This window comes from Manacus vitellinus, unplaced genomic scaffold (assembly GCF_001715985.3).
Source record: "Manacus vitellinus isolate BGI_N305 unplaced genomic scaffold, ASM171598v3 scaffold_49_pilon, whole genome shotgun sequence".
Taxonomy (NCBI): domain Eukaryota; kingdom Metazoa; phylum Chordata; class Aves; order Passeriformes; family Pipridae; genus Manacus; species Manacus vitellinus.
Window position 1 is genome coordinate 2,148,430 of NW_021940603.1, and position 23,940 is coordinate 2,172,369.

Below are 23,940 nucleotides of genomic sequence, written 5' to 3' on the forward strand. Positions count from 1 at the left end.
CCGCGCAGTCCCACTGCCCCGCTCGCCTGGCGCTCCCCGGCCGCGTTTAGCACCCGTAGCGCCCCGCAAAGCTGCTGCCGCACACCCCGCACAGCCCTCAGACGGAGGACAGGGGCAGCCACCCACGGGCACACAGGAAAGGGCTCATCCGAGACCAGCTTTCCCTTTTGGAAATCAGCAGGGAAGACTTCATTATAGCAGCTTACTGCCTGGCCAATGATTTCTGTGATACATCCTCATTTCAAGAGTCTCGGTGTTAAGAATAATTGCATGGAAACTAGAACGTTTAAAAGGAGGTGTTTGTCAAAGGCTTAAAAGAAGCAGTAAAGAAAAGCAAGGTACAATGTAACCGGTAATGAAACAACTTTTGCATGCAGCGGGCCGTCCCCACCCACTGAAATCAGCAGCAACATTCCTGCTGCCTTTAAAGAACACAGGGCGAGGCATAGCACATTCTTGTCCACAAAGAGTATGATCATATTATGCATATCTTAACATCCCTATGCTAGTAATCATGCTATATCATTAGTCTGGTCTATTTTAGTCTGTTCATTTTTCCAGTTATTCCAGTTTTGAAAATAGATGGATGGATTTACTTCCTCATCAACTTCACTTACTGATTCTCAAGGCGCTAAAAATCCATTAAATTTAGATTAGAAAATATCTAGGGGATGTTTAGTTGTTTGTTCCAAACCAACCAACCAACTACAACACAGATTAACTAGAAATCTATGGGAAGGACAATAATCTCCCCACTACTTCAGCAAATGGGAATTTTGCATGAATGGTGAGCATACAATGCTACATCCTGGCAAATCTCAGTGGAAGGGCAGAAGTTAATGAGAAATCTTGCCTACCATGTGTCAGTCGCCTTCACAGCCTCTCTGTTGTATCAATTAACAGTTCCCCTTCCTGCTAAAAGCAGTTCCTTTCCAGTTCCTTTAAGGCCGCTCATTGTTCCTGAACATCATGCTGCTTCTTCACACCACAGTGTGGTAACTTCACTTGACTTTCCTTTTTCCTGGAAAAAGAAAGCCAACAGATTTCAAATGAAACTGGTTTATCAAGGCAAACATACAACTCACACAAATGGATCATGTCCATAATGAAGTTTAGTTCAGCATATTGAGCCACTTGTCTCTTTTGTTTAAAGTTTACATTGCTACTGAAATATATGTCTGAAAAATAAGGTGTTAATGAAGTACAGTAGTGCAAAAAGTCCCAGATATACAACTTTTCAAATCATTCTAATACTTGTGGTTTTGACATTAAATATTCCAGATAGTCTTGGCTTCGATATTGAAACCTTGGCTTGCCAGTTGGCCTCGCTGATGACAAATGGGTTTGTGCCTGGAAAGACTAGATAATGTTTCTTCAGAAAAGAGCTATTTATTCTGGATCTTGTGACATTAGGTTGTTGTTCTACAGGATCCAGAGCAGTCTTTGTAAAGTGTTGTGAGTGATTTACTAGAGTAAACTGAAGGCTACAATCCAGAAGCTTAAAAATCTGTTTACTGTACTGCCATCTTTTCAACTGAATAATGATGCCTTGAAGTGTCTGTCATCCATAAAGTTCCACGTACTTAAAAATTGTCTTGTATAGACAACTTCTGCTATATCTGTGAATAGATTGCAATGAAACCTGCCCACATAGAGCTTTTCTGTAGGGTTGTAATCCCTGATTTCAAATTTCCTTTCTATTTTCTGTTTTCACACCTCTGAATACAATATCAGTATTTAGCAGGGGGAATAAAGAGATCTCAATCAGTCATTATTAACATTTTTCAGATTATAGTTGATCGACTTGCATGATATTTATGTTATTGTCACACATGGACTTGTCATGGAAAGTGTGTGCAATAAGGATAAGGAACTTGTCTTGAAACTCCTTAAAGAAATGTTTTTATACCCTATGTGGCAGCGAAAAAACCCCAGACTTTACATATAATTTTAATTTTCAATTTCCTTATCTTTAGATTCCCTTCCCACCCCCCTTCACAAAACAACAAACGTTCTATTATTCTCACCCCCCAGGCTATTGTTACATGTGTTCTCAATATAACAAAGGGGTTTTGTCTAAAAAAAGGCTGTATCTGAGTCATGTCTTTGCATGTGAAACAGTTGTACACCTAGGGCACATTCTTGGTCACTTGAAAATGTGTCATTTCCACTGTTCTGGGCTTGCATTATTTGAGTCCTGTGTCACTGCAGTGATCAGAAAAAAAGGAACTAAATTGTCTGTGTATCTGCAAACTTCAGAGAACCGTGTCAGCAGACCCAGACAGAGAAAGAAAATGCAAGTGGAAATGCCATGTTACGGATGTTTGGCCTAAGGAAGAAAAAGCCAATCTGAAAAATACCCAAGTTGTTAAATCTAAAGTACAACAATCCAGAACACAGCAAAATACTGGGCAGGAGATGCTTAGAAATCATTCATTACAAAACTTAAATACTCATAGCAACTTGTTACTGTCTGATACTGTGACACAATGGCAACATCTACAAACCAAATCAGCTTTGGGTAGTCAATGCACAGGAATGTTTGGTGGTGAATACAGAATAACATGAGAATCTTTCATCAGTACTACTTTTCTTCAAAAAAAAAAAAAGGTTATGTTCAAAAGGTTATGCTACTATGTGAGCAATAGTAGACACTGCATGGTCATCCCTTTGTCAGCTTGCTGACAGTAGTTATCACAATAAAAGGCTTTAGAATATCTTGTGTATGACAAATAACATGTCAGTCTCCTCAGCAGTCACTAGAGGAAAGCCAGTCTGGATTATAGCATTCAAAAAATAGCTTATTAACAAAACTTTCACGTCCCCTTTTAAGTCCCTCCTTCATCTATACCAGAAAAAATATGCTCCCTGTTGTCTAAGGTAGCAGCTTGTTACCATTTGGAAGATAAAATCATTAGCCATTGAAATTTAAGAGGTGTTAATAAACAAGTGAATAATTTTGGTGTGACTATTTCAAGCCACGTGTTTAGGAAAATAAATCACAAGAATCAGGTTTAGCTGTCAAAGTCTATATATAATCTCCTAAAAGGGAAATACTAAGAGATTCCCAATACATGATATCATGCCCCAGGTTAAATGCAGCACATATAAATGATGTGACAGAAGATAAGGTACATGGATAGCATGGTCCTGTAACAGCCTCAGCTACTAAATAAAAACTGGCCTGCTGGCCTGGACCTTCCCCATCTCTGCAGTTATCTGACAGACCATTCTGTGAAATCCAAGCTGGCCATTGCCATGAGGGTGTCTCAGGGTGCCCCAGTAAGTGCTAATGGCACGGTGAAGAACCCTGTGTAACACACCAGCTCAATTTTGGAGTTCCCTCAGAGGTGCTCTGTATTGCAGGTTGGTCTCTGTTCCAGTGCTTGCACCAGCATGTGTCTATCATAAGCTTCCCTTTGTGTCTCACACTGACTGTGGGGAAGGGGGAGGCAGCAGCAAATAATGGGGCTGAGTGACATTCAGGACTAGGCTGCAAATGCAGATGTCAGACAAAATGAATGCTGAGTTTGGCTAATGAAGCAACAGCCTGCAGCAAGAACAAGAGCTTTTAACAGTGCGTTGCTAAACCAAGTTATTTGAGTAAAATTCAGTAGAAAAGTTTTGAGAACTTACAGTGTAGGTACGGGAGCCAGAGAGGCAAAGCCCCCTTTTATCTGCAGCAGTCCCTCAAAGAGCCAGCAGCACTCATACCCAAACAGTCACCATCCTGACACTTCACTGCTCTGTTCCACCTACTGAATTCCATGTCTGAAGCCTCTCATTTAAAAATTTAAGTCTTACTGAAATGACACACGGCCACTTGAAATAGAGGGCCTCTTCCTCAACCTCCCTGACCTCCCTGGCCGCTGTAACACACCACAAGTACCAGCACATCAGCTGATGCACCCACCAGGGCAGACTCAGTCCTGCTGTGAATGAGTGGGCTCAGCTCCTTCCCCTTTTCCATGCCCAGGCAAGCTGTGTGAGCTGGTGTACAGCAGCAGGTCCAAGCTGGAGAGAGGCCTTACCCCACCAAAGCTCTCCTTCTGGAGCACCAGCTTTGCTTGGGATCCCACAGAGCATGGCTGCTTCTCTTGAGCTCCCTAAATCCAGGCTGTGGACTGGGGAATCAGAAAGGAGAGTCCTTCTGCACTGAGGCTGCAAGTGTGCCAATAAGAGTTGGGAGCTGAACCCCCCACCCTACCCTGTAAACCCACACTCAGAAGGCACATCATCATATTGCCTCCAAATACAGTAACTCCGTGGTCAGGAGCTCTTAGGCAGGCACTTTTAAATGGTGGCATTTTGATCAGCTTATGCCAATTCTATTGTAACGAAGCAGCAAATTTTTAATATCCCTTATCTGTAGAGAAACTGATTGAAAGTACTTACTTTTCACTAACGCTCTATTATAGCCAATGTATATTTTTCCACATCTGTTCTGGTTTCTGGGTATGGTCACACTTTACAAGACAGCTTGCTCATGAGGTATGTGCACAACCATCTTATATCAGCCAGTGAAGACAAAAAACTGCTCAGAATTAGTAAGAGTGAGGTCTTTACAACAATCAACAGCATCCTGAAGTGGCCAACTGACTTTCCTGCTACATTCTCTCTTTACATACAAGGAACTCTACATATCTTTCATTTTTCCAGTTTCCTAATACAGACTTTGCAAAAATAGTTCCATCAATGCAAAACAAATGCTTTCATCCAAAAGCATCTTGAATAGCTAGTGCCTAATATAACAGGACTGTGTCCACATTTAACCTCCCACCCCACACAGGCAAGTCTCCCACCAGCTATTATCTCCTGTCCCCACTTTGGGTCTGAACTCATAACCAATCTTAACATACTTTTGTAATAAAAGGCAGCACTGGATTGTTAGAATTGCCAGTTTTTGGACAAGGCACTGAGTTCCCTTGTGTAATTTCTACTGACTTTTCTAATCAAATACAAAGATCCCATGACACATTTTGACAAAAAGTAGGGCACAGCCAGCTTATTTATTCTTTTACTAAAAATAGGCTTCCATGTCCAGCAGGTTGTAATGTGTGAGATAGCACTTCAAGTGTAACAGCTGCTGTACCTGCCTGGATACATCTGTGTTACCAGCCCCTCTTTGCAATCTGCTAATTGTGAAAAAACATCAGGCTTCACAATTACTTCAGTAGTTCCCTTTTGCTAAAATGCTTACTAGGGTTAGGCTATCCAACAACTGAAAAAGGAATCAAACACCCTCTCATCCTTAAAGGAGGAATTTCTGACACCCTTCCAAGCACAGCACTGCACATTTTAAATCTCCTGGGTTAATGGCATATTACTATTCTCAGCCAGAGGCAAAGACTAGGAAGAGATTCATTACAGGAACTAGAACACAAATGGTTTAAAAGAAATCCATAGCTCTCCCACCTTCTTTACACATTTATTTTCTAGCTGGCCTTTTTGTTAAGGCAAATCTGATAACAGAACAGATGTGACAACTGTGAAAACGAATAATGATCAGGAATACTGTTGAGTCTGTCACAATTTCTAATGACTGTGGACACGAAGTACACTGTATTATTTCAGAGTTTGGCCTTGAGGAGACTTTCAGCTGATGTTTTGTCAAGTTTGCTTGCACCCTTTGTCCAGCCACGATGGTGTGAGTCAGGATTAGCAAGACTTCATTTTGTGTACAACTGCCACAAGAGAGGAAGCACAGCCTTTCTGCCTAAAAGCACACTGATGCAGTTATTCTTTGGGTCAAACACATTTACTGACCTGCAGTGCCCAGTGCACATCACTTCAGAATTTGGTCGTGTGCCATTTGTGAACCACAAAGACTTGCTCAAACCCAAATCTTTCTTTATCTCGCACAAGTTGTATGTCACGTGCAAACCAAAGAAAGAGACAAAAGTAAATGTGATACATTGCTGCTACCATAAACCACAGGTACTGCATTAACATTTCACTATCTCATGGAAAGCACAGTCACAATAATCTCATTGATTATCACACACTACTAGAAAGCCAGTACATCCATGCATAGTACATCTATCTATACCTACAGAGCAAGGCAAACTAAAAAAGGTGTGAAATTTTAAAAATCAGTAAGCACAGGAAAAATAATAAATACATTCCACTAGAAATATCAGTTCTTAGCTACAAATGCACTATTATATTGAATCCCTATTTAAAAATCTCAGATTTTAACTTTTTCCCTCTGGTGAATGTTTTGTAATTTTAATATTACTGATGAGTTTCTATTTTTAAAAGGACTATAAAAAATACATATATCTAGCAAAAAGGCATTCAAAAGGCATTTACAGATTTCTTATTAAGGATGTTTCAAGTTTCTAGATACTGTCTAATACTAATCCATAAGCCTTTAATTTCAATGTTTATTTTGCTATAAAACTGCTCTTCCAGAATAAGATCAGTGCAAACAGAATCACAAAGACACACTGAAATCAGTGAGAACCATTTATATTCAGTGCTCTGCTGGAACAGACTAAAACACTTCCATCTCACAGTTCTATTAATTGAACTTCTGATAATCCAGAGCCACGAGTCCTATCCTCAGAAATACAAACATTGACACATTTTGTAGCAGCACCCACGAAGTGTTATTAACAAGCACTGCACAACTAATGCAGCAGAGATTCCCAGAATACCAGTACCTTTTTTGAAGCAGTACTCTGCACAGCCTTTTCTTGCTAGACAATCCAGTCCTCCTGAATCAGGAAGACTCATGTTCCTAGGAATTATGTTTTAGACAACTTCTCCAAGATACATATGCATCATCTTCATTTTTAGTCCTCAAGAGCTAATGTTACCAAGTCTGGCTAGATGCCATCACACACACACACACAAATTGTTGCAGCATAAGAGGACAAGTATATGATTATCCTTTCAAAACTAGAAACTAAATCTGTCTTACTATTTTGGAAACTCCAGGCTTTGTGCTAAATCAGTTTTTACATTTCCAGGTATTGATTAACCAAATAAAAGCCTGTGTGTTTCACCTACTCTGTGTGACAATCTATCACAACAAGCCTGAAAGTTTCACTTATATGACTCATACACCTTCAGATTAAACACCTATGCAAATGATGCCAAGTCTCTGTTTATCAGAGCTTTGTCAGCGAAACAAATCATTCAGCAGGTGAATCATGAAATTACTGGCTGTGTAGATGAGGGAAGCAGAGAGATGCCAGCTTAACTTCACGCTTCCCAATCTAATTCTCCTTCCATTCCCCTTCGCTGCATCGCTGTGATGTCGCTCATATGAGCAGGGGAGCTCTATTTGCCTTTTCCTCAACACACAGCCCATTTGGCTGCAGCTCAGAAAGTCCTTTGGGCACATGAGGAAAACTGAACCTTAAGTGGTTTGCTCAGGAGAGAGCACTTGCCTCCTTCTGAGAGGGAAAGTGGTGTTTCGTTTCCAATATGAGAAGTGCATCCATTTAAAGGGCTCCAACATTTAGTGTGTAGCTCTCCTGCTTGGAGGGGACTCACAGGGGGCTTTTGCTGCAATTCTGCTCTACCCTGAAGAAAGACTGACAGGGTGCCACCGCTCAGAGAAGGACTAACCATCTGGATGAGGTTAGGTCACCTTTGCAAGACAGCACATTCCAGCAGTTCATAAAAATGCAGCTCAAGAACATTTTTTTAATTCCTGGAATGTATCTCACTGCCAAAGAAGGTAGCTGTGATCAGGAAACTATTCCATGGGGAACAAACAAATTCTTATGCAAAGCCGTTTCTCCCTGCTCCACCCCAGCTGCCATTACACAAGTTGAATAATACATGTCAAGGTATTAAGTAACATGTAAACACTTCCAGTAAATGTTTCAGCTGTAGGCCTTGGCTTAACTGGTATTGCTTTCCCCCTATGATAATGGAAAAACAACTTCCTCAGTTCTTCTGCACCTAAAACTTAATATTAATGAAGCACTTCTCACCAATCACTGACTGGAATCTTCCTCCTGCAATATCTCCAAGATAGATCTTCAACCCCCCGAAAACTTCCCTCATGAATCCTCACTCAGAGACAGCCCTCTCTGAAAGCCTCTGATGGGCCTTATATCCTATGCAATGGGGCAACCTCAGCTCTCAAAGTGTTACAGTTCTGGTAACACTTTTAATAACAAATGACAAGTTCCAATTGGAAACAAGCTGAGGGTTTTCTCATACCACCAAGGATGTTTTATATGAGCCCCATCATGCGTTGCCCAACAATATTCCCCACCCCAATTTTGAGATTTTGTATTTTCACATTTTTTTCCCAAGGGTGTGACAGCACAGTGCTGGGAAGCCACAGTTCTTTTCACTTTGGTAGAGGAAATCTCCTTGGGATTTAGTATGGCTTTAGCCATGCATGCTGCTTGCACAGCATATGCCAGTAACTTCTTTACTGTCTGTGACACTCCACAACAGGGAGAAATGCAGTTCTGAGCCAACTAACCAGAAGGGGACATGCTGTAAAGCTAAAACATCACTGGGATGAAGACGGGCTCTTGAATCATCTCCATGAGGCTGCGAGTCATTAGTCTCAATGGAGAAGTGCCCAAGGAAATTTCTGGGATTTTCCACTGTAATTTGTACTTTCCTTAAGGGTTTTCTGCAGAAGAGACTGACCTAGGTTCAAGTATCCAAGGAACTCCCAGGAAACAACACCTGAAAAGTGCTTGGGCAGTAAGTTTGAATAGAGCTGTTAAGTAAGAAGGTGAAGTAATGCATTTTCTATAGCTTATTTCGAGTATAAATTATTTCTTTTCATGTCTGTTAAGTGCACAGGGCTGAGAGTTGTGAGTTGAGTTGGATTGTTCTCCTTTCCATAGTTGTTTTCCTGGCAATAGAACTTGCAGCCCAGCTGAGGATGTGACAATAGCAGTGCTAAACATTACTTAGATTCAAGGGTCTAAGTAACTGCAAGTAGTAAGAACTCTGTTCCTGTTTGGGTAATATATGGAAAGCAGAAATACCAGAGAAAACCTCCTCCAAGCCCCTTCTGTCCCCCTGCTTACAGCAGTGGCCTTTTTTGCCTGATCTCCCACATCTGGATGAGAAGTAATGGGGTTAGTGATAGTGAATACCACAGCCCCCATCACCAAAGCTTCCCACCTCTGGATGAGAACTGCAGCACTGGTAGCAGCAGTAACTGTTCAAGGACAATAAAGCACAGGGAAACTGAAATTACACCCACCATGGCAAAATGAGATCACAACAACGTGACAACTGTTGTGCACATCTCAGTAACTGATGGGGGCCTATTTTTTTGTGGGGGCTGATCAGGAGAAGCACAAAGCAAAACTATGCCAGAATGAGACTGTCCTGCTCAGAAGATTGCTAAGTTAATGATTGCATAAAAACTATCACAGGAATGTCAGTGCTCAGTAAGGAGCATTTTAAAGAAAGGTTTCTGAATGCTACTTCCCTGCTGCTTTTAGTTCCCCCACAGAAGAAGAATGATTGGAAAGACCAAACCATCCACCAACACCTTTGGAGAAAGCTTGGGTTGGCCAGTGCTGCTTTCCTAAGAAAGAATAACTCACTGCATTCTTAACTCTTCTTTATACTTTGAAATAAACTTTTTTTTTTTTATGAAAGACTAATAAAACCACCGATTTCCAGACTTCTAAAAATGTTAGGGCTAAGAGGACTCTTGGAAGGACCACTGGCTTCTATACTCTTCAAGACATTCTATTCAACTGAAAAGTTGTTTGTTTTTCAGTCAGGGCACTGAGGGCACCAGAGCTCGGGTGCAAATTTCCCATACAGAGAAGAATGCAATGACAGCAAGGGAGGCATTTGCATTCTCCTTTCCCCCTTCACCCACCCACTACCACCTGCAAAGCAGAACATGCTCCCCAGCTCTTGCCTGGATCCATCTCCACAGGGCCCAGGGAAACAGGAAGGCATCTGCCACAGCCTCCACTGCAGCAGTGCATGGAATAAAGCAGGACACAGTGCCACAGAGAGAAGAGGGGCTTTCCTGAGTGGGCTTATTGGTGTGTGCACTGCACACAAGTATAAATGTATATAATCCACACCTCCTGCAACCTCACAACACTCTGCCCTTCTAGATCTTAATATATGCAAGAAATGACAGACTTCAGCCTGTCATCCACCACGATCTTGTGGCTGTAACGTAACGCAGTGTCTGGCAGCAGCACAGACTCCTTGCCCTCTCTGCAGGGTCCTGTACACCCACCAGGGAGCTGGGAGCACACTCATCTGGCAGATAACAATGACTGTGGAAGGCCAAGCCTGGTTGGTAGTGACAGCTCAGGCACACTTGGCGTGTGGAAATGTTTCCATACCTGTCTACACATAGATCTGTATCCTCACTACTGTGTGCTAACTCGAGGAGCTTTGAGCAGAGGACTTTGGTGAGCAGAGGACTTTGGCAAGGCTGTTTCAGCTGCAGTGATCCATATCTTACACTACAGGGAGGTAATGCCATTAAAGGAGAGCATGCTGCCTTTAACCATGCCATGTAAATTCAAGTTTCTAGTGCCCCATACAATGGATACAAACACAATCATTTAAACTGAAACTTCAAGTGCATCCTTCCCTTGTCATTAAACTATATTTACAACTCCTTTTCTCAAGTACAACTTCCAGTTAGGGTAACTCAGTTACAGTATGGATTAGATGTGTGTTTCAGAACAGCAAAAAGTATCAAGTGTCAGCTCTCACACACCTTTGTTCTCAAACACCATTAACTACAGACCCAGTACCTGGAACAGCCACAATAAAGAAAAAGAAATCCCCACATTGTAGTGAAAAAGGTCTTAATTTGTGAAATAACACCTGTAAACTTAAAAACCATCTTATTCTAATTCCTTCATATATTATATCCCAAATAACCTTTTAAAACACTATAATTTAAAATTTCTGCTTTCCTTTAATGATTTAACTGAAAAATAGCTAGTTAACCTTAAAATCTTGACTCTAAGGCTTGAGAAAAGTATTAGAGAGAGACACATACCTCATCTCTTTTAATCTTAGTCACATCTTAAACTATCATTTTCACAGGTATATGTTATAAAGAAATATACAGAGATATGAAAAACAAAGTCCTGTTACAGGATGTCACGTTTTCTATCAAAGAACATGCCATTACACTTTGTGGCTTAATCATTTTACTCAAACCTAAGAATTGATGATGGTCAGCTAAATTATCCATAAAACATAGTTTGAAAAGCTGAGCATAATTTTGTTTTGTTGTTTTCTCTCCTTCCCTCTTGACAATAGCTGGGGGAACAGATGTAAAGTTCTATAGTGGCTTGGCCATATGAACTCTATTAAAAAAACTGATTATGTCAAGTTGTTAAAGATCAGGTGATAACCTCCCTCAAAAGATGGAAAAATGCAAACGGACACTAATTAGTATCTGATAGAAGTGGGGCTGTTGCACTGTGTAAACCCTGAATTAGAATAATAATGCAGGGAGACTCAACAAAAGCAGCTTTGTGTTTCTCACTGCCGCAGTTACAGCTCCTCCGGGGGCTGCCCCTGCCAGCGCTGCCACTTCCAGCATGTGGATCACTGCAGTGGTGTAACACTTAGCCCATGCCCTGCTAAGATACACCTGAACAGTGCTTCTGTAGTGTAGCTTAAAAGGACAATCCTGTGCTCCATGCTGTACCTCTTGTCTGAAACAAGGAATTTTTAAAGAAATCCTTCTGGGAGAATGCTGACTAAAACAGCCCTCAGCCTTCAAGCACATCTCTTAATTAGCAATCTGCCATTTCAATGCACAGAAAATCAGTGCGTTTTGCACTCTAGGTCTGCAGTGTCTGATTCCAAGTACTCTCACATGTAACCTTACACACGAGCAATCCTGCTGACTCCAACCCTCCTTCCCAGCCAGTCTGGCCTCAGCATATGTCAAATTCTGTACATTTTGCCCTTTTCCAGTTCCTCCCATCAGTTTATGTCTTTCCATCTAGTTGACTATGATTTTCCAAGGTTTCAAATTCATCTTTTTCCTTTCATTTTTTTTCCTATCGGCTGTACATTGTAATGATATTAAGAGGTAATTTATTAAAGAACTAGCTTAACTCATTTTTTTTCCACATTTTTTCTCCAAACTGGCTGACTGAGTATGACCTTTACAAAGGTATTTGGCAGCAGCCTGTCATTTTTCAAGTTATTTTTCTAATTTTTGTCACTGAATCTTGAAATCACTATCAAATTATTTTTGTTATATCAGATTAAAAAAATGTTCTCTAGTTAAGCTGACGTATTTTAGTCTAATTCCTTAAAATTGCATGAGACAAGTTAAGCACACAGTGGAGAAAAAACCTGCAAAAGTTTGGTTTGCGGCCAAAATTCCACCTAGACATAAAACAGGAGAGAGAGAAAAATGAAATCTCCCAAGAGTTTATTAAGAATTACGTTCTTTCTTAGTCTCAAATCAACAATGCTAGATCTGGGCTTGATGAGATTTGTTGAAACTATAATGTGACAACATCTCATTCTGCTGCCCTGCCATCTCCAGTAGGTTATGTAGCCATGGCACACACAGAACAAATTGCTTGTTTCTCACAGCTTTCATTAACCACTCACTGGTGTGTTGGTTCTGGATGCCAGGGTGGAATCAGGAGATCAGCTCAAATATCTTCTTACAGTTGCTGCTAAATTGTAACTATTTTAAAAGACTGAGTATGACAGGTCAGCGAAAGGAACAAAGAGTTTTATTCATGGAGAATCCTACCAGCCTTCAAAGCAAGTCATATGAGAGATATATGAATACATATGTTTTTATAGCTTGGGCCTAAATTAGAAACAAGATTAGAGACCTCAATGTCCCTCGTGAACTCCTTCTTGTCTCATCATGTTTTCCTATTCATTTTGGAGGATACACTGTCCCCTTTATTTTTCTTCCCCCTTATCCCTTCTTGTCCCTTGTCACTCCACTCATCCTACTTCTTGACTTCACGTTCACTTGTAGTCACAAGTTGGATTCAGAGATGCAACACATCAAGTTCTGGAACTTTGGAAATCTGGCAGTTCCCATCTATGAACTTCCCATCTTGCCTTCCCTGAACAAGTCATTAATAAAAAGCACAGTGAGAAAAACCAAAACCAAACAGCAAAGACCAGGCCAACGCACTGCGGCTCTGGCACCATCTCCAGGGGCCGAGGACAAGCACCCAATATCCAAATCAAATGGTACTAAGGTAAGCACAAGGGAAGAAATAAGCAATTTGTTGAGGTAGACATGAATGAGAAAAGTTGCCAAAGCAAAATTCACTGGAAAAAGGCCATTTCCTCAACCTCTGACTGTTGGAATTAGACCAGGACAAGCTGACTGGGTGAGGCAGATGTGCTAACCCTTTGACCAGCTGAAGCAGGGGGGAAGAAAAAAGGGGGGGAAAAAAAAAGACAAAAAAAGACAGAAAACAGGTGAACATTGTTTCCACAGGAATCCTTAGGGCCATCCAAACTGGGTAGCTGTGTTGGAAACCACTTGTGTGTGTTTGCTGAGTTAAGGTTTTGAAGTCAACCAGGGCAGGCATTTTTGGAGATGTGGTAAAATACAGACAGTGCCTTTTGACTTGGAAAGAAGAGAGACAGCAAGAGGCAAACTTCTAGCTGGATGAAAAACTCTGCCTACAAGGACAACCACCTCTAAAAGAGGTAAAGGGAGCAACAGCAGCTACTCAGATGTACATCAGTGTAAGAGAACTGAAACCAGACAGTGGCTCTAAATGGTATCAACTGCTATATTGGTGGGTCTAAAGAAGTTTACAGCCTCAGAAGACTGCAATCTCCCTTGCCATACAGGAAAGGAAAATCATTTCTCTTAGAGGAACTCAGAGTTGCTCAACTCTAATTAATCTTCTAAACCAGGAAATCCCTGACAACGCAGGTGGATAATACACTGGACGTGCAGCTGGAGAGCACAAAAAATGGGATTTCCGTGTTCCCGTCTCAGCCACCAAAACCAGAGGGGAGACACTGTAAGTAAAACATGCAGCTGAAAAATCAGGAAAAAAAAAAAGCAAGCAAGTAAAAATACTGAAAGGAGAACTAGAGAAGTCACTAGGTCATTCATAAGCAAGTTCCCTACAGTGTTAAGGGTGGTTTGAACCCTGCTGAGGAAGCTGCCATTACCAGAGCTTAGTTATAGGGCAAAGGAAATTCATCTGAATTCGTATTTTAGGAAGCAAAGTTGAGAGGACACTTTGCTGCCTTCTGATGCCACCTGCACTCCTGAAGGAGCCCTGTAATGTAAACAGACAGGACCAACTTCTCTCTGCCATCCCTTTGTTCTCTGTAATTGCTATGTTTAAATACAGTTTACACTGTTACTCACTGGACCACATCACAAAAGACGGATGTCAGGATAGAAATTTCTTTGCCATTGAAATGTTATTCGAGTTAAAAGTCAAAACAAGAAACAGACATTCCTTTTTAATATTTACTTGTCTGCAGCATTTTAGTTGTGGAGGCATATAGAGAAGAGGGATATAAGCAATTATTTACCTTGCTACACATTTCTGTCTGTCTAACTGGAAGCCAAAAGACTTAGGGACATGTAGAGATGACACATGTCCCATCACTGTTTGTAGGGTATGCCCTGCACTCTCTGGTCTGACCACTAAGGCTGTGCTTAAGTTTAGCTTAGGACAAACAGTATTTTCCAAGACAGCTTATTTTATGTGGAGGGTATCCCTGCCAATGGCAGGAAGGTGCAACTAGATGATCTATAAGGTCCCTTCCAACCCAAACTATTCTGTGATTCTATGACTGTAGGACATCAAGCACCACAAAGCAACCTGTACCAAAAGAACGACACAGGGCAGATTTCAGTGGAACTGAACAAAAAATTGTGTCTCAAATGAAAACAACTAATACAAAGAGCAGCACCAAAGCTTTGCTTAGACTAGGGAAAGTTCAGTAAGTCACCAATAAAAGACCTGTAAGGGTGTGATACTGCAAGGTATGTTTGCACCAGAAGAGCAGTGCTCTCATTATAAAATAACCATATGAAGTGGTCCTTACTCATCAGATGCCCCAAAACAAGTGGGTAACTAAACCAAAACCAGATTAATTTCCTTCAACAACAGATATACCCTCACCACACTTGCTCACAGAGGGCAAAGATAAACATATTTACTATTAGTAAAAATAACACTGAGCATTTTTTTTCTTTCCTACATATACAAACAAGTAGCTCTCTATTTACACTATTAGAAGGGTAACTTTTCTCACACATACATTTCAGTCAGTATAATAAATAGCTTGTTATGTTACTTTCTCATGAATTTATGTTTTATTGCTCCATCTCCAAAAGCCATTGAACCCACAGGACACTGTTGTAGTCAATACAGATGTACTGCACAGCAAAGACATGCTTGGAAACAATCTGTATACATGCAATGGAGGCAGTAAAATGAGTAAGATTTCTTAGCTGGTCTTTCATTTCAACCTGGATACTAGTTCCAGCAAGAAACTAATATACATTCACCAGGACAGATGCCCATCAAAGCCACAAAAGCAATTTAATGCTTACATGTAAGCTGACAACACTATGTCAGAGCTGTGAGTAACTCCACAAAGGAGGTGTAAGTAGATCAGAAGGGCAAGTTGGTCCAAAATGCACATATGCCCTTCAGGAGTATTACATCCATTCTCAGTGTGACCTCTGTGATTCAGGGTGCTACACTCAATACTGAGGGTAAATATATAAGAACAGTTGAAAACTATTTATGTCCTGGCCTGTTGGTTGGGGGAGGTGATTAATTGAAGGAGAAGACAAAAATGATCCTGTGATTTAACAGACATGTTCTTTCTCTTAAGATGGATTGGTAAAACACAGAACTTAATGTAAGGTAACTTTGCAAAACTGAGATAATGTCATGATGTTTTGCTTTCTACAAGATAAAAGAAGAGCACTAGTTTTGGTTGCTACATTGAGGGGGGGAAACTGTATTTTAAATAAAAAGCTGTCTTAACTTCCTGGCAAATTACAAGGTTTAGGTCTGCTCTGAAAGGAATTTACGTCAGCTGGAATAAGGTATCTATGTGAAAAATTAATAATAATGAAAACCAACTGCTTAAAAAAGTAGAAGTTGAATTTATCATCACCTGCAAGACTGGTTATGTTAATAATCCTTCTTGTTATGCCAAGTAGACAAACAACCTTCCCACAGAAGTTTCGGTGCCAACGTTGTTTTGACTGATTACAGTAAATAAAAAATACTATCCCAAATATTCAGGCCTTCAACGTGAATTCCTTGGATCTGAGAAACATAAATGAAAAGTAGTAATAAATCTGTCACAGCATTACTCTGTCAAGGACAACCAAGTCCCTGGGTCACAGTCTCACTGGGGAATTCTGGTCTTAGTGTTCACAACTGCCTATTGATGTCCATTTTGCTCATGAAATGGAGAAGCTGATTCAATGTATACACTCAAGGGTTCCACTACTGAGCTCTGCTGAGCAAACACTCAGGAGTCATGGAGTGAGAACCCAGGTACTATCAAAGCTTGGCTGGTTTTGCTATTAAAGAGGTGCTCATTAAATCCTGAAGGTTATCCATCTCACCAAGCAGGCTCTTTTTTTCCTCCTCTTGTCTGAAGGAGCTGTGAAACAATGTCCAGCTGGCAACATGTCTCAAGCTAGCAACAAGGAATGTCTGCAAGGACACAGGACTGTGAGAGAGGATGGGGAGGAAGAGAAGGAAATGGAGCATAAAGAAATACATGGAAAGGAGGAAGGTCAGGAGGTTGTTTATACACTTACAATATCTCTAAAATAAAGTCACACCCCTGAGAGATGCAGGTGGCAAACTGATCTCATTAGAAAAACCACAATGGTTCAGAGACAAGGTTTATTTCTGCAAGGATCCTGTTTCCAGCACTGTTCATACCCAGATGTTTCAGAGGAAGGTTCCCAGCCACAATGTTTGACAGACTTAAATGTGATTCCTGCAAGACAGGCCAGAAATATTTGGCTAAACTTCATCACCAAGTTAGAGCAACACTGCACAGGGTGGAAAAAAATCCACTATTCAAAACTGGGCATTCATGGTTATCAGTTTTAGAACCTGCTCGTGACATTTTCCCTGTAAACAGCACTTGGTGTAGCACACAGCATCCCAGTAGAACTGCCAGGTCCTAAAAACCTGGCCTTGAAAGTGAGTGAATAAACCTGGCTACTCACTGTTCTGTCAGCCTAGGAGCTGGGTAACTAGTGTACAAACAGTACAAATCCACCAAGAAATGAAAGGGACTACTATCACCACATACACCATGCAGGCTTTTGGGAAGAAGCTTAAAGATTTATACAGGCCACCTACTCTTGGGGAAGAAAGTGCCACCCTGGGATGACATGACAGTCAGGGTTTCACTCACAGATGCTGTCAAAGCAAGAAACGGACAAGATCAACTGCATTAATTTCTTATCCCTCCATTAATGTTGGATCTTAGTAACTGCTGCCTGAGGCTGCTCAAAAAACTCCCTTCATGATGTGTTTCTACTGAAAATCGTGGCTTTCTCCAGGGGGAAAAAAAACCCAAACCTTTCCATGAAAAGCCTCACTCTGTTTAGTATTTAATTTCTAAAAACACAGAGATCTACTACTATCTTTTGGTTTTCAACAAACACTTGGTTTTGAAGTGGTGCCTCACTGGAGCTGTGGTTCAGTTGCCAGAGCACACTTCCCACGAGGTGTGAGATCACCCAGAAGGAAGGTGACGACACAACCAGGGAGCCCAGCCAGGGAAGCCAGGCTGCAGTTGAGTCAAAGCTGTCAATCAAAAGTATTCAAAACTGTAGAAAGTCTACTGCAAGTGTTGGCAAAAGTTATATGTTTCACTCTCAGTTTTTCTGCAAAATAGTATATTTGGTGATCAGGCCTGTTCTGCACTATTTCTGGGTACCCCTGAAGCTGCCACTGGTAAAGATGGAGCCACTTACAGCAGAACACAGGAGGTTTCCAGAATAGGAGCTATAGCCCAGCGCTTCCAGACTCTTCCCATGCTTGGGAATTGCAAGTAGTTTGCTGTTCCTCCTCAAGCATCTCAGCTCCAGTATCTGTCCACTCATTGCCCAAAGGGACTGAGCTCACCAGGGAATGCTGTGCATTGCCCTGACAACATCAAAGATTAACTCACTGATCCTTGTGTTTAATGTACAAGAACTATTACTGGAACACTGTGTTTCAGCATTTAGGACAGACTCTGGTGCCAGGGCAGTGGATAGCCCCTGGTGCCTCAGCAGCTGTCTGAGCCCTCCTATGGCATGGGATGTCTCTGAGGAGCAAACCCAAGAGCACATCTGCATATGCAATCAAGGCTCCACTCTTATCAGTCCCCTCATGCTTTAAAAGACCATTGACCTCCCTTGTGTTACAATTGCCAGGAAAATACAATAGCCTGAAACTGAAAACATCTCCAGTCTACCAAGAACCCAATCCGAGGGACAAACCTGCTGATAATTCTGAAAACAGCTCGTAAAATGAGGCACCGATTGTCTCAGAGCTCCACATGAGCGGCTTAATTGGTAAAGAAAAACAAGGTGATGAATCACAGCTAAGGAAAGCACCTTGCTACAGAAAACAGACAACATAAACGCTTTACATCATTTGAAAAATTTGAGGTTATTCTTAAGAACAGCACACGTGGAAAACATTTAAGAAAAAAAGAGATGAAATGTTGTTTAATTGGTGAATCCTTGCCATTAACACCCTAAACGGTCTGACACATGCTGGCAGGCGGGAGGCGTCAGCCTCAAACATGCTGCCAACCCACTTCCCCACTGCCGGCAGCTGCCAGACCTTGCTGGGGTGTGAAAGTTTCCCAACAGGAGGCCCTGTTCCCATTGCTTTCTGGTAAAGTAGCCAATAAATTAGTAGTCACATCTCCTTGGTGGGTTTGATTTTATCGGTTTTGATTCTATTTTCTTTTTTTCTTCTGCTTCTTCCCCCCCCTCCCCCTCAGTTTCTTTTTTATGCAGCCGCATCTGATATTTTCCATTCCAAACCCCTCTTCTCATCTCCTCCCACCCGAAAAGGGGAAGAGACCCCAGAAGCACCCTAGGGAAGGGGGGGGGGCGGTTTTCACTTGGGGTTGGGAAGCCGCTCAACCAGCCGCCACTGCAGTGGGACAGAGAAGCTTCTCACAGCATGGAAAGCCCCAGCAGCGAGAGGGAGGGGACCACGGCAGAGTCCCCGCAGCCAGGAGCCGGCTATCAGCGGGCCGGAGCAGGGGGAGCTGGCTGTCCCGCGGCAGAGGACCGGGCTCTGCCCTCCCCCGGACCGAAGGGCGCTCAGCCGCGGGTTCCTGGCCCGCTCCGGGGCTCTCGGTCCTGGGGAGGGGTCGTGGGAGGTCAGAAACGAAGCAAAGCAGAGACGCGCCCCGCGGTCCTACCCGGCCGTGCCTCCCGCAGCCTCGCACCGACAGCGCGTCCCCGGCACCGCCCCGGCCACCGCCTCTTCCTCCTGCGCTGCCCCGGCGCGGCCCCGAGCGAGGCACAGGCACACCGAGATGGGGATGTGGCGCTGCATGTCCCGGGCTACAGCGGGGCTCCCGCGCCCTGCTCCCCACGCTGGCTCCGGGACAACTCCTCGTTTTTCCCAGGCATTAGCACTTCCCGAAGCAGCGCTGCCCACACACGCACAGCCTGCCACTGCCACGCAGAGCCCGGCACTGCCCCAGAACCACACCGTACCTTTGCCCCGGGCAGAAGAGCAGCCAACCTCCTCAGTTCACAAGCGTGATCTTTTCAACCATGATTTGCACCTGACAGTGAAATACTGAGTCATGCTAAATGCCACTCAGCTGTTCCTTGTTCTCTCCCCTTTTATCTCCTCACAGGAAAGGTGATTAGTGCAATAAAACCTCCTGGTTCGTTTCATGCCAGTCTCTAATTCTCCTAGAGGATCTGGCTGGAAAGTACCAGGTTAATGCGTTGCACCAGTGGGTGTATGTAAGGCCCAGGTCCACCCCAGCCAACTGAGGGCACTGCATCCTTGACATCTCCCTTCTTCTCCTCCCAGGCAGCTCTCATAGTGGTATCTCCAACCACTTAGCCACCCAGGGTGCCTGCCTTCCTCACAAACATCACACAGGCCACAGGCTTCCATCTACCACAGAAACTCTTGGAGAAGCTCTTTGCCAGCTCCTCAGGCTGACACACAGCATCCCCTGCAAGACTAGGGGATACCCTGCCTTGCCCGAGCCAGCACAGCACTAATGCAAAGCAGAAAACAGCTGCCCACAGTTGACATGGACACATTGCCAACATCTGGCCATCAAAACACCTCTGCTGTCCTCTGTGCTTCAGTAGGACCTTGTGCCAACCTTCACCAGGGTTTGGGCCACCACGTGGGAGATGATGTTTTAATAAGTCAAAACCTGTAACTTCGGGTATAGTGGTCACAGATGTGCAAATTCAGTCACCACATTTGACACTGTGTCAGGTGGTAAGGCACTGTGGATTGCAAGTTGTATTTTGAGGGAAGGCCAGGGTGTCTACCAGCAGACACAAGGCAACTGTTAGAGCTAAAAGGACAATAAGCAGCCTCCACAGAAGGGGTGACCTTAATCACTGGGCCAAAGGCAAACACGGTTTCTAAGAAAAGCCTGAATCCAAAAAATGCCCTAGCAGGAGGCCTGGAACATCCCACAGGGCAAACTGAACCTTGTATTCCTGTTTTACTGTCTGTCATAAGCAGCAAGAATGGTGTTCATCAGCAGAGGAACTCAAGTTAATGGTCTCTTGTAAATTTTAGTACTTGCAGAAAGGTTTAATGAGAATTTTTGAACCTACAAAGTGGGAATATAAGCTAAAAACATGGCAACATTATATTTTTGAAGCCTGACATTCTTTTGGTGCATGGTGGGGGCGATAGATTGCAACTAACAACAGCAACTGCAAGCCCTCTCCTACAGCTGTGCGGGTCACAAATAAGGGTCTGAGCAGGGCAGGAAAACCAATGTCACGAACAACAAAGGAAGCTGAAGCAGCCTCCACCTGGAGATTCCTTTTCCAGGCTCCTCTCTATGCTCATGGGTTTGCTTTGCAGATCCTCAGTGCCAGATCTCTTCCTTCCCCCTGGAATTAGCAAAGCTCTACCTCATCACCGACGGAGAAGAAAATCCAGCTGGCAGTTCCTTGTCATTTCTTGCAGGGTGCTGCTTCCCCTCCCCTTGAACAAGCTTCTGTGCCTACCAGCTTTATCACCATATTGCAACATCACTCTCACATATGGAGGAGTGCTCAGGGGCACTCTGCACACAGAGCTTCCACCTGGAGCCACAGAAACAGAAAAGTCAGAGTTCAGTCAAAATTTTATCTGGCATAAACCCACACCACAGGGAAGACACCGCCTCCCCTTGCCCACCTGTGGTACTCTCTGCACCATTGCAAGCTTCTTTCCCACTCAACAAATGGGGTGAGTGAACTCATCCAGGCTAAAACACAGTGGTTTGCTTCTTTCCCCAATGTACTTGTAACTTCTCCTTAACAACTGCCTTCTTCAAGGAAAAAGAATATATCCAGCTGGTTTCTTTCAGCACAGAGAAGAGCCAGTACTCACCTCTGTATCTAGAAGTGGTTATTTAATAATCTAAATCCAGGCAACTATCCTAACACCTACATAAATCAATGGCAGATGTGATGAAAACCTTATAAGCAGCTGAGAAGGAACTACTAGGAAAAAGAGTTTTGCTCGGGACCTTGTGAAGTGTTTTCCACTGGTAAGTCTCAGCTGCTGGTGCTTTTGAGTTTATATCTGCATCACAATTTACAGATTTTGAGGTATAGCTCCCCATGACTGACTTTTGACAGCACTTTACCAGCAGCTTTTGTGGCATCTGTGGGCTAAACCTTGCTTTGAAAGGACTCTACTTCCTCTGGATATTCTGATATGACCATCTGTGCCAAAGGAGCTAATGTGTCAACTTAAAAATCTAAGAGAAGAAAGAGCAGCAAGGGTACTGCTGGCTCTGATTCTTCAATGAGTGTCCCTAAAACAGCTCCTTAATACAAATTTACAATTTCCTCCCACAGAGAATGGCTAATACTTCACTTTTTCCATCCTCCACCAGCCATCCCTGTACAGATGATGCTTTCCAAGGTCGTTCCCCATGCACTGAACACAGCTGTGGCACCTAAACATTGCCTGAAAGGGTAACAATAATTACTAAGCTGCAGCAGAGACAAGTCTGGCTTGCTCATTTTCTTGCCCTTGCTGTGAAGAAATCTTATTTTATATGTCCACTACCACAGTTGGATTTTTCAGCCTGCAGACAGCTTGTCTGCCTGGCCTAACTCACGTACTCCTGGCCAGGGTTTCATCTCACCTTATCAGTGTATTCAGCATTCGTTAGATCCTGACAACCCAGGCCTCTCCCTCACTGCTTCCCAGGATCCCTTTGTTCCTGTCATTATCTAGTGTTGCCTTTTATCCTTCATGCTCTTTCTTTTTACTATCATTCCTCACCACACACCTTGAGGAGGACAAGTTTCCTGGAAGAAGGCTTATGGAAAAGGTCTTGCCTCACTATCTGAGCAAGTAAGGGAGCCAGGAGCTATTTACATATTTTCTGATAAGGAGTGAGAATGTCCTGATGTTACTGTGAAGTCCACAAGGAATTGGCTTTGTGCTGTTCTGCATTTCTTGCTTGTCTATGCTTGTCCAATTCTAATCAACTAACAGTATTAAACATATTTTACATACTGTTATAATATTATTTGGAGGAAAGAGCAGTATCATAGTCTTGAATTTAGTCATTAAAGAGGTGATATTGGCAATACTTAGCATTCAAAAATCATGCAAAGTATGACTTTTTCTTATTAATTAGCAGTTAATTTCTGCCTGATATATTATGTTACAGCTGGATCTCATTTCTAATTTGCAACCATTAGGGTAAATATTGTATTTTATTATATATTACTAATTTAAATTGTTTACTTTTTTATAAGGACTATAAGTGGGGGTCTTGGTTTTTTTTACAGTTGACATTTTCTTTTCTTAGCTTAACTTTAAAGATCTGGAATCTTACAAGAAAACTCCAAAACAGCCAATATCCCCCTCACATACACACATAGAGCAGAAGATGTGTTAAGACTAGTGCCTGGCAATACCACCAAGAGCTCTCCCTGCCCTGGCACGGGGTAACTGTAGGAGTAGGGGTGCTCAGCATTTTGCTTTCGCTGAAGAGGAGAAGCAGCCAAGAACTGCCTGTTCACATAGAGCAGCAGCACAGCAGCGACCCCCAGGTAGTGAGCAGCCCTGTAGGAAGCCTGAGGAGTAAATCATGAGCTGACCCAGGCTGAGCAAAGGGAAGGAGGTGGCAGGATGAGAGGCAGAGCCACTCCCCAGGGCTGCTGGATCTGCAGTCTCCTCTGGTAGTCGCAAGTCCCGGGTGAGGAAATGCATGGCAAAACCAGTCCATGACTCTCCAACATTTCCTTTTCAGTACATGATCTTTGCCTGATATGAACACAGCAGATTTCTGAGTGTTTCTTGCTCTGTCACTAAGAAGTAAGAAAGTAAGACAAGGCTATAAGATGACTGACTACCAGCAGAGAAGTTTGCTGTCAGCAATGTGCGCGACCACTTCTGAAAATGCAGCTGAAACTCTCCTGGAGGCAGATCCTGAGATTGTAACTGTTTTCACTTGGACCCTATTCAAACCAGCCTGTGCTGACAACAAACAAAATAACAAGTAAGCCAAGCCACAGTCTCGAAGACGCAGGCAGCTGAGCAGAGAGCCCGTGACAGCCCCCGCAGGGGCTCCGGCTGCTTTCAGGGACCGTGGTATCGCTCTGGGGAGAACTCTTTTCTGCCCACTAATTCATTCTTTAATTTTTCATTAGACACTCGACCTGTTATGACTTTCAAAGTGCTTAATTCAAAGTTTCATCTTACTCACAGCACTTTTCGAGCCCTAGAACTTAGCAAATACCTCTAACACACCTGCTTT

At 42.8% G+C, this 23,940-nt stretch overlaps 1 protein-coding gene across 1 annotated transcript in view; it reads right to left on the reverse strand.

Moving 5' to 3' along the window:
- PIK3CB (phosphatidylinositol-4,5-bisphosphate 3-kinase catalytic subunit beta) overlaps positions 1 to 19,423 on the reverse strand; it is an 88,853-nt gene extending 69,430 nt beyond the window's left edge. Inside the window, exons 1-2 of the mRNA XM_008919607.4 lie at positions 19,378 to 19,423; positions 858 to 1,021 (exon numbers count right to left, since the gene is read on the reverse strand). The gene's annotated coding sequence lies outside the window, so the exon portion shown is untranslated. The remainder of the gene's footprint in view (positions 1 to 857; positions 1,022 to 19,377) is intronic.
- Between the last annotated feature and the right edge of the window lie 4,517 nt (positions 19,424 to 23,940).